The sequence below is a fragment of the Cupressus sempervirens genome, chromosome 10, assembly GCF_028749045.1.
Source record: "Cupressus sempervirens isolate cs-2001-9-10 chromosome 10, ASM2874904v1, whole genome shotgun sequence".
In the NCBI taxonomy this organism is placed as follows: Eukaryota; Viridiplantae; Streptophyta; class Pinopsida; order Cupressales; family Cupressaceae; genus Cupressus; species Cupressus sempervirens.
The window spans coordinates 120,891,424-120,910,906 of NC_143127.1; the positions used below are offsets into that span (position 1 = coordinate 120,891,424).

The 19,483-nt window shown below is 32.6% G+C and overlaps 1 long non-coding RNA gene across 2 annotated transcripts in view; it reads left to right on the top strand.

Moving 5' to 3' along the window:
* Positions 1 to 554, top strand: part of LOC149532897 (uncharacterized) — a 28,218-nt gene extending 27,664 nt beyond the window's left edge. For both annotated transcript variants that reach the window (XR_016356726.1, XR_016356727.1), the window contains one exon: positions 403 to 554. This is a non-coding gene — a long non-coding RNA (uncharacterized LOC149532897). The remainder of the gene's footprint in view (positions 1 to 402) is intronic.
* The last annotated feature ends 18,929 nt before the right edge of the window (positions 555 to 19,483 follow it).

Below are 19,483 nucleotides of genomic sequence, written 5' to 3' on the forward strand. Positions count from 1 at the left end.
TTAAAGTTAATTATTTATTTAAAGTAGATAAATCATATATTTAGTATATATTTTAACATTATTGAATTATAAAATAAAATAAAATATTCAAAATAATAGCTAGCCAAAATAATATTAAGCCAAATGGATGTTGAAATAATAGAACCTGAAAAAATAAGGCCAAAAAAATAGAACGCAAGAAAATAGGGCTGAAATAACTTAATTAAAATTTTAAATATAAAATATTTTCTTTTTGTTAAATATATTTTTGCATGCACATTCATGCTTATTTTTTGTGAGGAGTGGGAGAATTTGAAACAAATTCATGGAATGTCAAAAGACATCTATTGGGAGATATGAGGATTCTCTCATAAATTATAAAACAGATGCTCCTCATTTCATTTTCATTTTGTCTTTTTGCAGGGAGGAAGAGATGGAGATTATTGGAGCAATTAGAGTTTTTTAACAGGAGTAGATTAAAGTTTCATATAGTTTAGCCTTGTATGTTTGATTTAGATTTAGGATTCAAAAAAAATTTGATTTAGATATTTGATAATACATTTCTTTTGCAGATTTTTAATGTGCATGTTTCAATTTAGTTTTACATTTGCATGTTTTACATTAGTTTTAGATTTGAATATTTCAAAATACTTTTGGTTTCCATGTTTAGATTTGTATGTTTCATAATAGTTTTATATTTGCATGTTTCAAAATATTTATATTTTTAATGTTTCATAATTAAATTTAATCGTTGATGCGGACAAGAAGGTCACCTTATCAATAAAACTTGTATTTTATTAAAGTTAGTGATTAATTTAAAATAAACGAATCATATATTTAGTTTATATTGTCATTATTTAATTAGATTATATATGTGGGTACTAAATATATTAATTAAGAAAGAAAATCATAAGTCTAAATAGATTCCTTAATGATAGGGAGATTTATTGATTACAATTCTTAATCATTGCAATAAAAATTGCATTAGCATTATTAAAAATTCAACAATATATAATGTTCTCACATCATCATGGAGAAATAATTTTCATAAAATTGACTCTTATATATTCTTTCACACTTTTAACATCATCTAAATTGTTGTGTTGGGACTTATAACTTCCCTTTCATGAATTAATTTTTCCACTATTTGAGTCATTTGTATAACATATATCCCAAATTTGACCATAGTTGTACTCCAAATACTCCAACACTACACCTAAATCTCATACTTCCCTTAACCCTGTCCCTTATTTTAGCATAACATTTAACCACTTATTAACCCTAACAATAACACTGAGTGTCATATAAATGAAATTATAAACCTTGGATCCTAACTATAACTCTTACTCTATATATGATTGTACTAATCATTTAGTAACTTATATACCTTAGCCTAACCCTATATGTATAAGTATCTAGAAATTTTTTTTTTTTATAAGTGATAATATGCGCGCACACGCGCACACACACACACACACACACACACACACACACAGAGAGAGCATATATGTAGACAAGAAGGAGCTCGTATTATGTTTCTTATAGAGGCATGTTTTATGTAGAGAGAGAGAGAAAAAGAGATTATGAGGTGTATCTAGAGAGTAGGCACAAAGGGAGTTAGGGTTAGGGTTAGGTTTAAAATTAGAGTTAGAGTTGGGATTAGGGTTAGAAATATAGTTAGGATTAGAGATAGAGTTAGGGTTAGGGTAAGGGTAAGAATTAAGGCGAGGGTTAGAATTAGGGTTACAAATATAGTTAGGGTTAGGGTTAGGGTTAGAATAAGAGTTAGGATTAGAGTTAGAATAAAGGCTGGAGTTAGAGTTAGAGTTAGAGTTAGGGTTATATTTAGGGTTAGAATTAAGGTTAGGATTAGAATTGGTGTTAGAGTTAGGGTTATGGTTAGTGTTAGGGTTATAGTAAGGGTTAGAGCTAGAATTGGGGTTAGGGTTAGAATTAGGCTTAGAGTTAGGGTTATATAGGTTCGGGTTAAGATTAGGGGTAGAATTAGAGTTACAATTAGAGTTAGAGTTAGAATTAGGGTTAGGGTTAGAATTAGGGTTACAAATATAATTAGGGTTACAGATTGATTTAGAGCTAGAGTTAGGGTAAGGGTAATAATTAGGGTTAGGGCTAGAATTAGGGTTACAAATAAAGTTAGGGTTAGGGTTATGGTTAGATTTAGAGGTAGGATTTGAGCTAGATTTAGAGATAGAATTAGAATTAGAACAAGAGTTGGAGTTAGAGGTAGGGTTAGAATTAGGGCTAGGATTATGGTTAGCATAAGGGTTATGGTTAGAGTTAGGGTTAGCATTAGCGTTAGGGTTATAATTAGTGTAAGTTTTAGTGTTAGTGTTAGGGTTATAATTGGGACTAGAATTGAGGCTAGGGTTAGGGTTAGAATTAGAGTTAGAGTTACAAAAACTGAAGTTTTTTCTCCATTCTCGTTTTGCTGTAGCAATTGTGTTTTTGATATTTTTGATAAGTGTTGTAGCATGTTATATTTAACATTAAATTAATCTTTATTATTATATTTAATAGTAGTTTCAAACATTATTAAAAAGACTCTAAATACAACCAAATCACATAATCTAAGAACTAAAACATAAGTACCCATCATAGGAAGAGTTAGAATGCCCAAAATTGCTAAAATAATTGCACCTGCAACTGCTGTTACAGAAGCAGTTTGTTACTCCAATCTGTTATCTTTCTTAGACTAAAGGAGCACAAGAAAAATTGAGATTGATATTATGAGTTAGAAAAGAAATTTGAATGTATTTATAAGCATTTCTGCTCAAAGATTTCCTATAACATTGTGTTAATACCAGATTTCCCTTTTTTTCAATTGTATTGCTAAGAAAATCACCATGGCCGCATTCTATATCTAGAGCAATTATCACATTGGACAAGTCGTTCAGCATTGACATAATTATTCACACCATTTTCCAATGAATAATCCCATCAGAATGCCACACACTAGACATCGTGACAAAATTACAAACTAGTGGGAATGAGCCAGAACCTCTCAATCCGCACTGAACCAGATTAAACCACCGAAAGAATAGGTAGCAGGAAGGAACCTATAAATTGGAGCCACAACAGAGCCAATTCCAAATGCATATCCAGATCTAGAGTCAGTCATTTATCTTTAATCCATTCCCATTCAGTCCCAGCAACACGCTAATAGCGTCAGGAAGCTCCATGCATGAATCAAAAGAAAATGGATAGATCTGGTTAGGAAAGTACATATTGGACCAAAATATTTCAGAAATAGAAAAGAAGACACCCCTAAAACACTCCCATCAAGCACCATTAACAATGAAAAGTATTATAAAATATATATATCAAATAGATTTTGAATACAAATCTAAATCTAAATCAAACATGCAAGACTAAACTATTAAATGCAAGCCTAAATAGTTATGAACAGAATTCTAAATCTAAATCAAATTAATTAAAATTGAAATCTAAATCAAAGTAGAATATTATAACTAATTTTGAATTTCAATTTACATCTACATCTAAATCTAATGAAAATGTAAATAAAAAATAGAAATCTCACCTGCAAAAATGTTACTCCAAAACTTCAATTTACTCCTATACAAAAACTCCAATCTAATCCTCCAATAACCTCCACCTCTTCCTTCCTGCAAAAACATAAAATGAAAATGAAATGAGGAGCCTTGGTTTTATAACTTCTGAGAGGCTCCTCATATCCCCCAACAGATGTCTCTTCACATTTCACGAATTTGTTTCAAATTCCCCCACTCCCCGCAAAAAATAAGCATGAATGTGCATGCAAAATTATATTTAACAAAAAAAAAATCATATTGAAATTATTTCGCCCCTATTTTTTCGGGCCCTATTTTTTTGAGTCCTACTTTTTAGGGCCCTACTTTTTCGGGCCTATTATTTCGGCCTCCATTTGGCTTCCTATTATTTCGGCCAACTATTATTTCGAGAATTCTTTTTTAATATTTAATTTGGAAGTTTGTAACCGCTCCCAATTCTTTTTTATTGACAAGGAATCTTGGCATATTCCCGTGCTGGGTTAGAATTAGGGTTAGAGATAGGGTTATATAGGTTTGGGTTAAGATTAAGGGTAGAATTAGAGTTACAATTAGAGTTAGAGTTAGAATTAGGGTTACATAATGAGTTAGAGCTAGAGTTAGGGTAAGGGTAATAATTAGGGTTAGGGCTAGAATTAGGGTTACAAATAAAGTTAGGGTAAGAATTCTAACAATTGGTATCAGAGCTAAACTGCTGATTCAGTTTAAAGGGACTATAAGCAGAAAAGATCAAAATGCCTAAGAGAGAAGTTCCCAAGCTCAACAAAGACAACTTTGTTGCATGGAAAAGTTTGATGAAGCTACATCTTGGATCCATAGGAGATTATGCCCAAAATTTAATTGTTACTGAACATGTTGATCCAACAGGTACTCTTACTGCAGAAGATATGAAAAACAAACAGGAACACAATCAGACAATGCTGGAGATTGCTTCTGCACTCAACTATGCTGAATTTGATGATATCAAAGGATGTGACATTGCATTCAAAATTTGGAAAGCCCTATCAGACATCTATGGAGGAGATCAGAATGTACAAAGAGCAAAAAGAGAAAGTCTCAAAGGAAAGTTTGATGATATGAAAATGGAGGAAAATGAGAATGTTGCTCAGTATGGCGCAATAATAAAGGAAGTGGTAAGTGCAATAAGATGCTTGAGTGGTCAATTGGATGAAGAGATTGTTAATAGTAAGTTCTTAAGAACCTTGCTCCCTATCTATGCTATTAGAGTATCAGCAATACAAGAGTTAAGATGTGTACCAGGAAACGATCTAAGTTTTGAAGGTATAGTGGGTAGACTCACTGCATTTGAGTTATCTAATTTTGACAACTATAGACCTGAGAATGTTGAATCTGCATTCAAGGCCAAGCTATCACTGAAAGATACTGAACAGATGAAATCAAAGAAAGGAAAAAAGATGAAATATGTATCCAGTGACAGTAGCACTGATGAGGAAGATGTGGAAAAATTGGAAGCACTACTTGCTAGAAGATTTCACAGAGGTAAAGGAAAATTCAAATGTAAGATGCCTATCATTTGTTTCAATTGCAATGAAGTAGGTCATATTGCTGCCAAGTGTACACATAAAAAGGATTACAAGGAGGGCAAAAAATTCAGAAGAGAAGATAACAAGAGAGCTTACAAAGACAAAGGTAAGAAGTGTTATATTGTTGAAGAAAATTCTCATGATAATGATGACGAAGTTGTTTATGTAGCCATGAAGGACCAATCTAATGAAGAAGAGCCCACAACACTGGTAACATGTATGAAAAATAATGACAGGTGGATCATAGACAGTGGATGCTCACATCACATGATAGGAGACAAAAGTAAGTTTGTTAACTTTACTCAGTATGATGGAAATAGTGTTAGATTTGGTAATTATGCTCCATGCCAAATCAAAAGAAAAGGTTCCATTAAGCTCAAAGAGAAAATTTCATGTGATAATGCATAATATGTTGAAGGATTAAACTACAATTTGCTGAGTGTCTCACAGTTAGGCAATATAGGATGCAAAGTAGAATTTGGAAACAAAATTGCAAAAATCTATGATACTGGTGGTAAACTGATAGGAAAAGGAGATCAAACAAGAAGTAATTTGTTTTACCTTGATATGGATGATTTTTCTTGTCTCATTGAAAAATTTGATGATGAATGGTTATGGCATAGAAGGCTATGTCATGTCAACTTTGAAAATTTGGTCAATATCAGTAAAATGAAGAAAGTTAGAGGGTTACCAAAATTGAAGAAGCCTGACAATATCATGTGCAAACAGTGTCAGCTAGGAAAGATGACAAAGTCAAGTTTCAAAAGCAAAAACTATACATCTAGAGAAGTACTTGAGTTAGTTCATACTGACTTATGTGGTCCAATGGAAGCACAAAGCTATAAAGGAGATAAGTACATAATGTTGTTTGTTGATGACTATTCCAAGATGATGACTGTTATGTTCTTAAAGCAAAAATCTGATGCTTTTCAAATGTTTAAGTGGTATGTGGCTAGAGTTGAAAAGGAAACAAGAAAGAGCTTGAAATGCCTAAGATCAGACAGAGGTGGTGAATTCACATCAAATGAATTCGAGATATTTTGTAATGATAAAGGAATCAAAAGACAAATGTCAACTCCTAGAACTCCCCCACAGAATGGAATTTCTGAAAGAAGAAATAGATATGTGATTGACTATGCCAGAACATTAATAATGGAAAAGACTGTTGCTCTAAAATACTAGAGAGAAGCTGTAAGTGTAGCTGTTCATACACTGAACTGAGTACAAGTCAAGAAAGGTACAAATACAATACCTTTTGAATTATGGTATGGTCACTCACCCAATGTAAAACATTTCAAAGTATTTGGTTGCAAATGCTTTATCCTTAAAGATGCTAGAAATGGAAAATTTGATGCAAAAAGTGATGAAGGCATATTCTTTGGTTATTCCACTAGAAGTAAGGCATACAAGTGTTTGAATACTAACACTAATAAAATTATGGAAAGTGCATTGGCATGATGAGTAAGAAGACTCAAGGAGACAAAGCTTGAGAGGAAGACAAGCTGTTAGAGCTGAAATGATTAAAGCCAAGCTATAGGACTGAACTGAAGAAGTGATATGAAATCTGCAAAGTATGTTGTAAGTTGTGTTAGATCAAAAAGCCATTATTGTTACTCTTTAGCAATTGTAACAGATAGTTTAAATCCTATGGACTTAGGTTGGTTTAATAGCCATGAGGTAAATCCTTTAACAGGGTGACATTCCAAGTGAATGTTCAGAAGTCCTTTAACCAGGCCCATTCCTAACAGTTTGGTGAAATCCTTTAACAAGGTCACATTTAATAGTGTGTTGTAAGCCTTTAACAGGGTAGGCTTTTAACATGGCATCACTTTAGAAGAGTGAAAATCAAGTAGCATGTTACTGGTGGTTTTTCCCAAATTGGGTTTCTACATAAATCATTGTGTCATGTGTTGATCTTGCATGTTTTATCTCTGCATGTTGATTTACTGTAACTTGCTAATATGGTTGATTTAAGTTTGGATGAATGAAAAGTGTATGGATTCATTAAAAGTAGTGAAAAAGTGTTATTAGGGCATTTGGACCTTGGATAACTGATTCACCCCCCCACCCCCCCCTCCCCACCTGCCCCCTCTCAGTTATTCTAAAAGAATTCTAACAGAAATGTAAATGATAATATATACCTATAACTAGTTGCAAAATAAGTATAACCTTCTATAATAGTTGAACAACCTCTGTGTAGGTAATATGTTCAAATAGAGTTGAAACTAATTTGCAAAGATGATCTATGGCAGTCTAGTTGATCCTTTGGTGGATGAATTTCATATCATCAAAGCAATTATCAAGCAACCACTGACAAAGAAATTTCACATAATCTTTTGCATAGTTCAAGTCATCCTACAAATGAGATTACGAAATATTCTACAGTCAAACCAACCATACAGTATTTGTAAGCTTTTATCAATCTTCATCATCCGATTATCATTTATGATCTGCACTAGTTATTTAAATCAAATTAAAAGGTCTCAATTTGTTCATAGTATTTTTTTCTCAGAGCATCAACAGTGAGAATCCAATTTACTATAAATCACATCAGATAACATATGAAAATGAGTAGAATAAACCATTGACATGCTCCCCCAGCCATGCATCGATAAATAAAATTAATAAAAAAGAATACTACCGCCATAGATATACTAAATACATATATCTATAAATTTTGAACATATATAAGCTTGGAGTTATCTTATTTACTTTAAAGTTTTTATTTATTTTACTTCAAAATTAATTTAATTTACTCCATGGACACATAAATTGAAAGACTTATTTTGTTTAAGAATATTGTTGTTTTTAAGAGCTATTTCCACAACTCCAGCTATTTTCACATCTACTGCTTCTCCTCTAGTAGCCCGTTCACCTAATCTGGTTAGTGGAACTTCGACAACAACAAAAAGTATGCTCAAAGAATTAGATTACTCTTTTCATTTTATTAAAGCATGTCCTTATTTCTAGATTGGATTGAATTGTGTTTAAATTTTTTACATCAATGTTTCCAAAACTCTTTGTTTGTTTCATTATCTAAATGTAAGAACATAATAGAAAGAAAAAATATGGTGAATCAAAGAATGTGATTTAAAACATTCATGTTAAAAATTTGCATACAATTGAATCCAATGACAAGAACATTTTTCTTTTTAATCTTATAAATGAAAAGTATGCTAAATTCTTTTATCATTTATATCTTTATCTTTGTTTCAAAATTGAATAATTTCATAGATCTCATAGTTATTGGAAATTTACTAACTTGACTTGAATCTATACCTCTTTATATGAAAAGATATTCTCTTCTACCATCTTTCCCATTTGTGGGGTTACAAATAATTTTTAGAAGTTGCACTCAAATTAAAAATGAAGACAACATTCATTAACTTGCATTCAAATCTCTCTTCTTCCAATGTGGGTGAGCGTCGCCTCAAGAGGATCACTTTTCTGACAAGTTCAAGGAATTAAATGAGGATTGGACTAACTTTGATCAGTATTAGCTCTCTTCATAATTGTTTATTTTATCTTTACAATACTCCCCACATATGGTCACTCTTGACTCTCATAGACAAACATATTATTGTAAGGGATTTATGGATGCATAACAATAGCACTCACCAAAACAAAATTATCCAAGTTGATCCTCATATATGTTGTACATGGCTGCTACTATTTGTGTCATACTATCATAAATTTGGGATTTCAAGTTAGACTTCATTGAATAAATGCTAAAGGTATAAATTTTGAAATAATAGGTCATGCGGAAGAAATTAAAAGTAGAAGGCATAACATACTAACTTTGTATATGTTGGTTCACTCATTACTATAACAGTATTACATGTTACACATGAGACTTAATATTATATGTATGAATAGAGTTTAATTAAAATTTGATTCTCTCTTTATCTATGTGTGATGTTCTTGACAGAGTAAATGCACAGTGGCAGAGTGACTAAAAAGGTAGATATGTATAGTCTCAGAGTTCTTCTCCTTGAAATTTTGAGTGGGAAGTGTCCAACTGATTCAACATTCATAGAGAAAGGGCTAAATGTTGTTGGATGGGTCTATGTGTGTGTGCGCGCATATGTGTACAACACTTATATCAACTTACATCAGCAATATCTTTTTGGTAGGTCTAAACTTTGATTGGAGCCAGTGTTATTATAGAGAGTGCATGTTCTAAACTCTGACTTCTACACTTATATTTCTATTCTTACATATCTTTCTAAATATTAAATTTCATGTCCATGTTCTTAGTAGATAAAAACATGTTAAGCAAGTTGTAATGAACCTTAAGGATCAAGAAAAAAATGTTGTTTTTGAAATGTTGTTTTGGAACAGTGATGATGATAAGAATCTTCCTCCTTAACTATACTACTCCAACCAAAGTAGGCCATCTAGAACAATGAAGAGAAAAAATGCAAAAAAAAGGAAAAATGAGAAGAATATATATGAATCAGAGTGGAGATTATTTTATAATCATAACAACATCTAGGCAAATCTGGAGGAGGAGGTTCTATGCTTTTCAATTTACTTGGCCTGTTCTCTACAAGAAAAACCATCGCCAATCCCCAAGTTATATGGACATTGAGGTGGCAATGCATCAACCAAGCTCTTGTCCATCCAAAATAAAAATATTCAGAGTTCCAAACATTATGAAATGTTGATTACATTAATAAAATTGATGTAGAACACATGGATAGATTTTTATTTATTTTTAAATATAGAATTCGTTATTCATATATGTTAATCTAGCAATTCTTTTATTTACAAATTTAAATAAGGAAGAAAATAACATCCTTGTTTTATTTTTATTTTTATGACGTTAAAAACTCTCATGCCATCATATAGTTATGCCATGGTGTTTCTCATATTATCCCTCTCTTCAAGTGTACCACCAAATACTATTTGTAGAGCATTCAATTGCTTTCCAAGATTCTTGCTAATGCCATCAACCGTCTCATTATTGCAAATACCACCTCCATCTTTGCTAAACTGATTAAAGGAGCAATTTGTAATCTTAGGATGATTTTGGATTAGAGTTTTTTACAAGCGAACATCTCATCCTTGTCCAAGAAGATGGAGGTGGAACCCCCACTATGGTTTGCTCTCACGACCAATGCATGAGCAAAAGCCACAAAAGCATCCATGCAACACGCTTCTACCATCAGGTTCCCCAAAATTACATAGCTATTAGATTTATACAAGTAGTTGGTAGAAGGTGAATATGGGCATGACTTGAAATCTAGGCTACATTCTTCAGTTCAGATTAAAATGAAAGAAATAGCATTTAGTATTCACAAAAGATTAAAAGTAGAACAAGGAAACTACACAAGTATTATACTTTAGTAGAGAAGAGTTGATAAAAAGAAAGTGTTAAAATAGTTAAAATGGGTATAACTAGTAGTATTTAAAATATTATAAGTGAAGGAATTGACTATAAACATTTAACACTTTTTTCTAGAGGTTAGTCAATCATTAGTATATAATGCTTAAATCAATTGAGTATTAGATATAGAAAAAACATCATGAATTGTAAGAAAACTTTCTGCAAGCAATCTTAGAAATTTTTTGTTGTTTATAAGGGTTAGACAAAGTATTACATCCTAAGAACATGCAAAATTGGTGCAGGAGCACCAAGGTCACAAGTATGAGTTATAAAGAGCACCAGGATCAATGATGGGTCCTTAGGTCCACCATAAGTCCATCTTAACCTAACTAATAAAAAATTTAGACTTACTATCACTACTAGAGCCATAATTTATATTTCCCTATATTAAGACAATAAGATTAATAAATGAACAAATGTCAGTTTAACAATATCACCAGAACTAACTAAGAACTTATACCCAAAAAAATTTAAAATCTATAGCAAATCTTTTGAATTTAGTTATAATCATGTCTAATTATAGTACCATTATGTAATCATCTCTCTCACCATAACTAAAGGAAAAAATAATAAAAAATGATCATATGTATACCCGAATTGTTTGCACCAAATCTGATGGCAGCGCAACCATTAACAAGAATAACAACAGTATTCTACTGGGGAGGGTCAACCAAATTGAACTTTAGAGGATCTGGTGCAAGGGCACCAAGGATCAATAACCAATTCATGAAGCCATTTAAGGTACACAAGAATACTATGAAGACTTGGGAGTCACCTAATGAAGATCAGAGCTTCAAAGAGGTTAAAGGGATCTTAAACAATGTAAATCCAATAAATTATAGTATATTGACACCTTTGATGTTTTAATGCCATGCAATGACATTCAAATAAATAGGTTTCAATGATATGTTTTAAGGGTCAAATTGGATGTAATAAGGACCATTAGTGTCCAATGGTGTTTTTGGATAGTTAGGAGTATATGAATGATGAAATTTAGTCTCCTAGGTGATTGGAAACCTTTGGAGTTCTTAAGTTCCAAATTAATAAGGTTTTTCAAGTATTTTTCTAGTTTAAAATTTAAATATTCAAACTCAAATGGCTAGTTAGCCATTTAGGGGGGAAACTAGTATTTCAATGTTTAAACATCCAACCAATCCCTCCACCCGGTTGAGGATGGTTGGGGAAGTTAAAATAAAGTTATATGTATCCATTTTGAAGTCATGTATGACAAATTTTGATGCCTGGAGTGTAAGAACAACAACATTCATTCAATGAAATACAAGTCTTAATTTTGCAATCCATTATTTTTGTATCGTGGAAAGGTTCAATACCTATGGTTTTGTTTTTCAAACTTTGAATGAAGTAGAAACCAATCTCCATTTATTCATTTTATTTTTGAATGCCTTGTGAATTATTTTTACTTCTGTTTTCATGGGTTAGGGATTGGTAAAAATCAATGACTTTGATTGAGATTCATTCAATACTTTGAATCTGCATTATATCCTTCATGTAATCAATTAGATTAATGTTTTTAAATTTGAAAATAGTTATTAGAAGATTCCATTTTCATGTTGGAGCAGTTTGGAAGTCATTTGGGCGTGATTGTGCCCTCTTAGGCAATGCCATAGATTAAGAAGTTTAGATTTTGTTCTCCATTTTGTAGTTTTTTTTGTATTTCATAATCTTTCCATGGACCCAAAGGCCTAGGACTCATGGAATTATGGAGACTAACCATGTATCATAATTACTAATGATTATATTTGGAGAGATTTTAAAGAGGTAAGTGATCACTAGCTGGAACAGTGTGTTCCTTTAGGAATTTGGTGGCTAGGGAGAAATAGTGAGAGATCGGGCTTCATAGCATGGAATTTTTATGATTTAAATGATCTTAATTTGGTTTACTAATGGTGAATCAACCACCAAATAGGTTTGGAAGTGTGTGGGGAAGGGAGAATGGAGAAACCCTCAAATCAAGGGTTTAAATGCATCATTTTGGGCTTTTTGATGTTCCAAGGAGTTTGGGTGTAATTTCTCATGGAATTATGGGTTTGGTAACATATTGAGACACTTTTTAAAGTTTGGAGTCTTGGGGGTACAAGTAACTAGGTGTTGCTTTGTTAATTCACCCTATTTTGGTGCATTTTGGGGTCACATAGTGAGGACAATCATACTTGGTCCAAAAGAGCATATGGAGATCTTGTAGTATGTTGTGTTAGAGAAAAAGGGTATCCAAATATACCATTTATTTGTCCATCCTTTGGGAAATTTTTGTGTTTGAAGACAAAAAGCGCTAAATGTTGAGTTTTTTAGGGCTCTAGGAGTGTTTAGTGACTTTTCGCTATTGTGAGTGGAAGATAAGTCTAGAAACCTCAAAACCACCTTAGTAAATCCTTATATACATGAAAAAATTCAAATTTATCATTAGTTTGCATTGTGAAGAGTCTTGGTTGGGTGGAGTCTTATAAAATCATTGTGCACCTTTGGGAAAAGTGTGAGTTTCTAAGCGAAATTGGAAAACTTAGTTGGTAAATAAGGTCCACTACTTTAACATTAGCACTAGGATCCTTATGTATATCATAATTTCTCCTAATCATCCTCTAGAGATTCACACCTATAGCATAGAGTATCATCCCATCATTCTAGACCTACAATGAATGAAATTGATTAATTAATGAAGGTATGTTAGTTTGAGCTTCACTTGTTTTCAAGAATACTTTAATATTCTCTACTTAACAAGGCCAACCACGTGAAGGTGGAAGCTCATTTAGCCTCACCCCCTCCCCCTAATGTAAATCTAAATTCCCCATTATCATCTAATTACATACTTCATTCATTCATTCATCCATTTATGAACTATAACATTCAATCAATACAATCACATAACATTCATTAATATGATATAAAATTTATTAATATGCAATACTAATCAAGAATTCATTAACACATAGCAATATTAATTAACATGACATAAAAATCAATATTAGTATACAACATTCATAGATAATTACTTAAAACAACGTTCTTTCATTATCCAACAAAGTTTATCAAACAAGGTTTATCAAAGAGCATTTAAAAAAAAAACTTTTTTTTTTCTTATCTTTCTTAAGGTAAAGGCTGATAAGAGCATCAATATCTTCCTCATTATCCTCCTTTTCTAGCACATGTAATGCCAAATTATGATGTCTCCTCCTATTTTGAGGAGCAGGAGGCTGCTACACTAAAGGGGACTCTGTTGCAATAACAAGTAAATGGGTTAAATTGGCATACTCTTTTTCTTTTTTTAACTGTTACAAGTATTTAATTAACCAGTAGAATATAGCATGCATTTTTCTTACCTAATAATGCCACATCATGCACAATAACATTTTGAATCGCTAACAACTCAACATGCTGAACACTTGGAACATGGTCCACTCCTTCACCATGATGTTCAACATGCTCTATAATATTCAAAAAAAGGTTACACATCAAATTGTAATTGAAGATGTTAAATTGTATTCATAATTATGTAATTAATTTCTAATAGAAAATTAATACCTCCACCACTATGATGCACATCATGGCCTTCATCATGTGCAAGTTCTGTGATAGGATATGAAGGCTGTAGTGAAACGTTTGTTAGAATATATGGGCCACTAATATTACTGAGAGGTGGGAATCATTAACCTTAAATAAAATTAACTATGTGAGTAATATAAATTGAAACCACAACAAGATACTCATACACAATTAACACCAGCTTTGTTAACTAGGGAAACCCTTGATCAGGGGGAAAACCTCGGTGAGGATGGCACCCACAAGATGATGTACTAATATTAATATTCCTTATTAGAGGATAGACCCTGTTAGGAGTTTGTTACAATATTTAGTACATATGAGTCCCTATTAGGAGACTTTGAATCCCTGTTAGGAGATTCCAACCCTGTTAGGAGTTGTGGAAGATAGCTGGACCCACAACCCAAACAACTTCAAGGTTAAGATCAATGAACCCACTGTCCAAATGATCTTTGTATAATTTCTTGCAGAATAATAGAACTAAATTGTACTTCTTCTTCTATCTCTATCTTGTCAATCAGACTTCTGCTCCTTTAGATCTTGTAACCAGATCTCATTTTGCACATACAATGATCCCTTGGATCACTTACACGCATTCAATAAGCATTATGCTCCTTCTCACTTTGTGCACTAATACTTCGCATCCCACTTGGTCCTCTAATCCAAGTTTACATTACAAATAAGGAAAAAAAAACTTTCCTTTATACTGTATCTTCATAATAATTCCTTGAGTTGACCTTGAGGTTTTCCTAATTAATTAAAATAAGATAATTAATTAATTCACAATTATAATAGCACTATTGGCTCACAATCTATACAAAAATTCACATGTGTGGTACCACATCTTGTACACATGCTAGCATCACCACACTACTATCCTCTATCATTATGTTTTTGTGCATATTTTCATTACATCTCAGATGAAAGATAGTGATAGATCATCTGAACTCTATTTTCCAATGCTCTGTTTCTGCACTGCTTCTAGTAAATCAAGTGTAACTTTACACCATTAAATTAGACTTAGTCCTCTTAACCACATCATTAAGACAACCTCAGGAACATGTCCTCTATTGCACATCATCTAAAACTTCTTCAAATTTTGTGCATTATAAGATTACTAACTGCTATTCTTCTAGTCTTTAAGGAATTACTGATATATTGACATCAATAAAAAATACATTCATGAATGAAACATATCAATACTCTTCAATTCTTAGGATACTCCCCCAATGTAGTATCATCAACATTCATGCTAACAATCTCCCCCTTTGGCATTGATGGCAAAATAGATTAAAAACATCTAAGTCCCAAAAATACCAAACTACACTCTGCTGTTGTTGCTATCTTTTCAAATCCTCTTCATCAATCTAAAATCTTTTGTTTGCTGGCATGAGTTGTTAATGGTGAATAATATGCAACACTTTAAGGCTACATATCTTCCCCATAGAGATATCCTTCTGTGTACTAACATATCCTTCTGCACACTTACATATTCTTTTGTGCACTCTCATATTCTTCTACGCACTTACATATTATTTTGCGCACTCACATGGATCTTTCTAAATCTCCCTAAAGAGATAACACTCCCCCATTGACCACTCAATAGGTGCTTCTCTCAAGTCTTCTCTCCCCATTTCCTAGGAGATGTTTTTCATGTACATGTTATCTCCCCCATTGACATCAATGTCAAAGGTGTCAATACAAGTACAAAATACCAATTGCTAAATACCAATTGTTATAATATACTTCTTCCAACTCTTCAGTCATCTCAAGTGTCCAAAGACATTATTCAATGCAAAATACCAAATACCAAGAGTCCTCAATGACTTAGTACATTCCAGATACTCCCTCATACAAGAAGCATCATAATTTAGTCCAGTCTAACCATAGTGCTCTGTACCACTGGACTAATGCACTCTTTGCATCATCTATTCTGATGTAGGTAGGGGCATAACCCCAAGCATACCTCTTAGGTACTCAAAACTATATTTAGGCAAAGGCTTCATAAAGATATTTTCAATCTGATATTTAGTACTTACATACTCCAACCTTATCTCCTTCTTTGTTGCCTTCTCTCTCAAAACATGATACTTAATGGATATGTGCTTTGTCTTAGAATGCAATACTCAATTCTTAGACATACTCATTATACTTGTGTTATCACAATAAATGATAATAGGTTCTATAAATTCAATCCAAATATCATTTAGTATTTGTTTCATCCACATAAATTGATTACACTTATTTATTGTTGCAACATACTTTGCCTCAACTGTACTCTGAATACCCACTTGGTTCCTATCACATTCTTCTCTTTAGGTCTAGGAACTAATTCCCATGTCCCGTTCTTCACAATCTGGTCTAATTCTTCTTTCATTGCTTGCATCCAATGATCATCCTTACATGCCTCATCTGTGCTCTTAGGTTCCACTTGAGAAATTAGACATAATTCCTCATTCACTTTGTTCCTTGTCATCACACCTTTATCTTTTCTCCCAATTTATTCTCTAGAGGGTAATACTTTGTCATGTTTCTGCTAGAGGTAGGAGTTGACATCTCAACTCTTATCTCTTCTCTAGGTTCAGATCTTTGTTCTTCTCTATGTTCAATAGATACATCATTTTGCAAGTCATTGTTAGCCTCAAAAAGAACTTAAGCATTTTGTCTAACAATTCTAGAATTATCTTCTTCTTCATCAGAATTGCAATCTACCATTTTCTCCTTAGTACCAAACTTTTCATCAATCCTTACATTTGCACACTCAACTATTGTCTTAGTTCTATAGCTGAAACATCTGTATGCTTTACTTTTCAATGAGTAACCAAGAAACATACCTTCATCACTTCTAGGATAAAACTTACCAATATCATCATCTCTCTTTATGTAACACTTCTAAATATTCTAAAATAACACTTCTAAATATTCTAAAATACTTGACCGATGGTGAATGACCAAACTATAACTCATAGGGTGTCTTACTCATACCTTTTTTGATCTGTACTCTATTCAAAGTATATACTACAATGTTAATTGCTTCTCTCCAAAATGCCTTTGAGACATCATTCTCAAATAAAATCACTCTTGTTGCTTCTGCTACTAACTTATTCCTTCTTTCAACAATCCCATTTTGTTTAGGTTTTCTAGGTGAAGATAGCAGTATTTTGATTTCATTCTCTTCGTAGAACATGTTGAACTCTCTAGAGGTGAATTCTCATCCTCTATCTAATCTCAAACATTTAATCTTGACACCAAATTCATTTTCAACTTTATTCTTAAATATTTTAAATTTCTCAGAAGCTTCAGACTTCTCTTTAAGAGATGCTACCCACATCATCCTAGTGAAAGCATCAACAAAAATCATAAAGTACCTTTCACCATAGAATCCTCTAGTTTTTGCTGGACCACTCAGATCTGTGTGAACAATCTCCAATTTCTCTATAGTAGAGTACTTTTTTCTAGGAAAAGACACTTTCCTCTACTTAGCCAAGATACATTCCTTGTAGATAACATTAGTAGGCTTAATAATCTTAGGTAGATCTCTTATTGAAAATGTACTGCTAACCTTCACAATATTATCAATGTTTATATGACATAACCTTCCATGCCATTACCAATTGTTATCAAACTTTTCAACCAAACATGTTATCTCAATAGGATTCAATTGAAATACATACCTCTAGATCTGGTTCCAATACCAATTAGCTTACCATCTTTGTCTTTGATAATGCAAGTCTTCTCTATGAACTGCAACATATATCCCTTGTCTACCAACTGTCCAACACTTAACAAGTTATGTTTCAAACCATCAATAAAGTAAACATCATCAACGCTAGTTTTACCATCAAGAGTAATCAATCCAATCCCTATAATATGACAGGTTGCATTGTTACTAGTCATGTGATGTGAACATCCACTATTAATTATCCAATTTGATTTCTTCTCAACTTGGGTAATTGGAGCTCTTTCCTCTCTAATTTCTCTATCAAGATCATCTTCCTTCATAGCCACAAATCCTAATTCATCGTCTCTTTCACTTTGACCTATTTCATCAGATTCTTCATCCTCATTGGCATATAAACAATTTCTATCCTTATCTCTTCTAGACTTAAATTTTCCTCTAAATTTTTTCTATCTTTTAGAGCATTTAGATGCATAATGACCATATTCATCACAACTCCAAAATTTAAAGATTTTCTTGCCATGTTTCTCTCTTCTCACCATAAGGGCTACTCATTCAATCTTCTTATCTTCTTTAGATCTGCTACTACTAGTAAAGTCTCCTCTTGCACTTGTACTTCTTGTCATATTAGGTTGAATTTTTAGAGCACTGAAATTTGTCTCAACTCTGGCTAATCCTCTAGACTTTCTGATTTCTACTTCTCCAGATTCTAATCTTCCAATCAATGTTTCTTTTATGAAATCTTTGCTGCAGGGCATTACTAGCTGAATCATTTGAGCTATTTTCTTGAATGATAGTGTCAAAATTTTTATAATCTTCCATATAACCTCATCATCTTCTTTAGTTTGTCCAAGAGACTAGATTCTTACAACAATTTCTGATATTCTTCCTACATAACTTCTCATAGATTCATCTTCCATCATCTTAGAATCTTGAAATGCACAAATCCAATTTTGCGATCTCATTCTTTTTGCATGATCATCACCTTCAAAAGTAATTTTTAATGCTTTCCAAATTTCATAAGAAGTTTGAAATGTCTTTACCTGATTGTATTCATTCTCTGGAAGAGCTGACAGTAGGGCTTCTCTAGCTCTCATGGTACACATGAACATATCTCTTTCTCCCTCATTGCATTCCTCAAGCTTTGATTATTCAATAATTGTATTCTTAGCTTTCGTCAAAAGCCAATATCTTGGACCCATGCATAACAAATGAGTCTTCATCTTTTCCTTCCAACTATCATAGTTGGCCCCATCGAATCTTGGACTATCCTTCTTGAACATATTCACCATTGATCTCCCAAAGTTGTTAAGCCTTATCTTCAAGGACCTAATGCTTTGATACCAATTGTTAGAATATATAGTCCACTGATATAACTAAGAGGGGGGGTGAATCAGTTATCCAAATATTATCACAATCATTAACCTTAAATAAACTTAACCATGTGAGTAATATAAACTAAAACCACAACAAGATACTCATACACAATTGACACCAGATATGTTAACTAGGGAAACCCTCGATCAGAGGGAAAACCTTGGTGGGGATGGTATCCACAAGATGATTTACTAATATAAATATTCCTTGTTAGAGGAAAGAACCTATTAGGAGTTTGTTACAACATTTAGTACATATGGGTCCTTGTTAGGAGACTTTGAATCCTTGTTAGGAGATTCCAACCCTGTTTGGAGTTGTGGAAGATAATTGGACCCACTGCCCAAACAACTTCAAGGTTAAGATCAATGAACCCACTATCCAAATGATCTTTGTA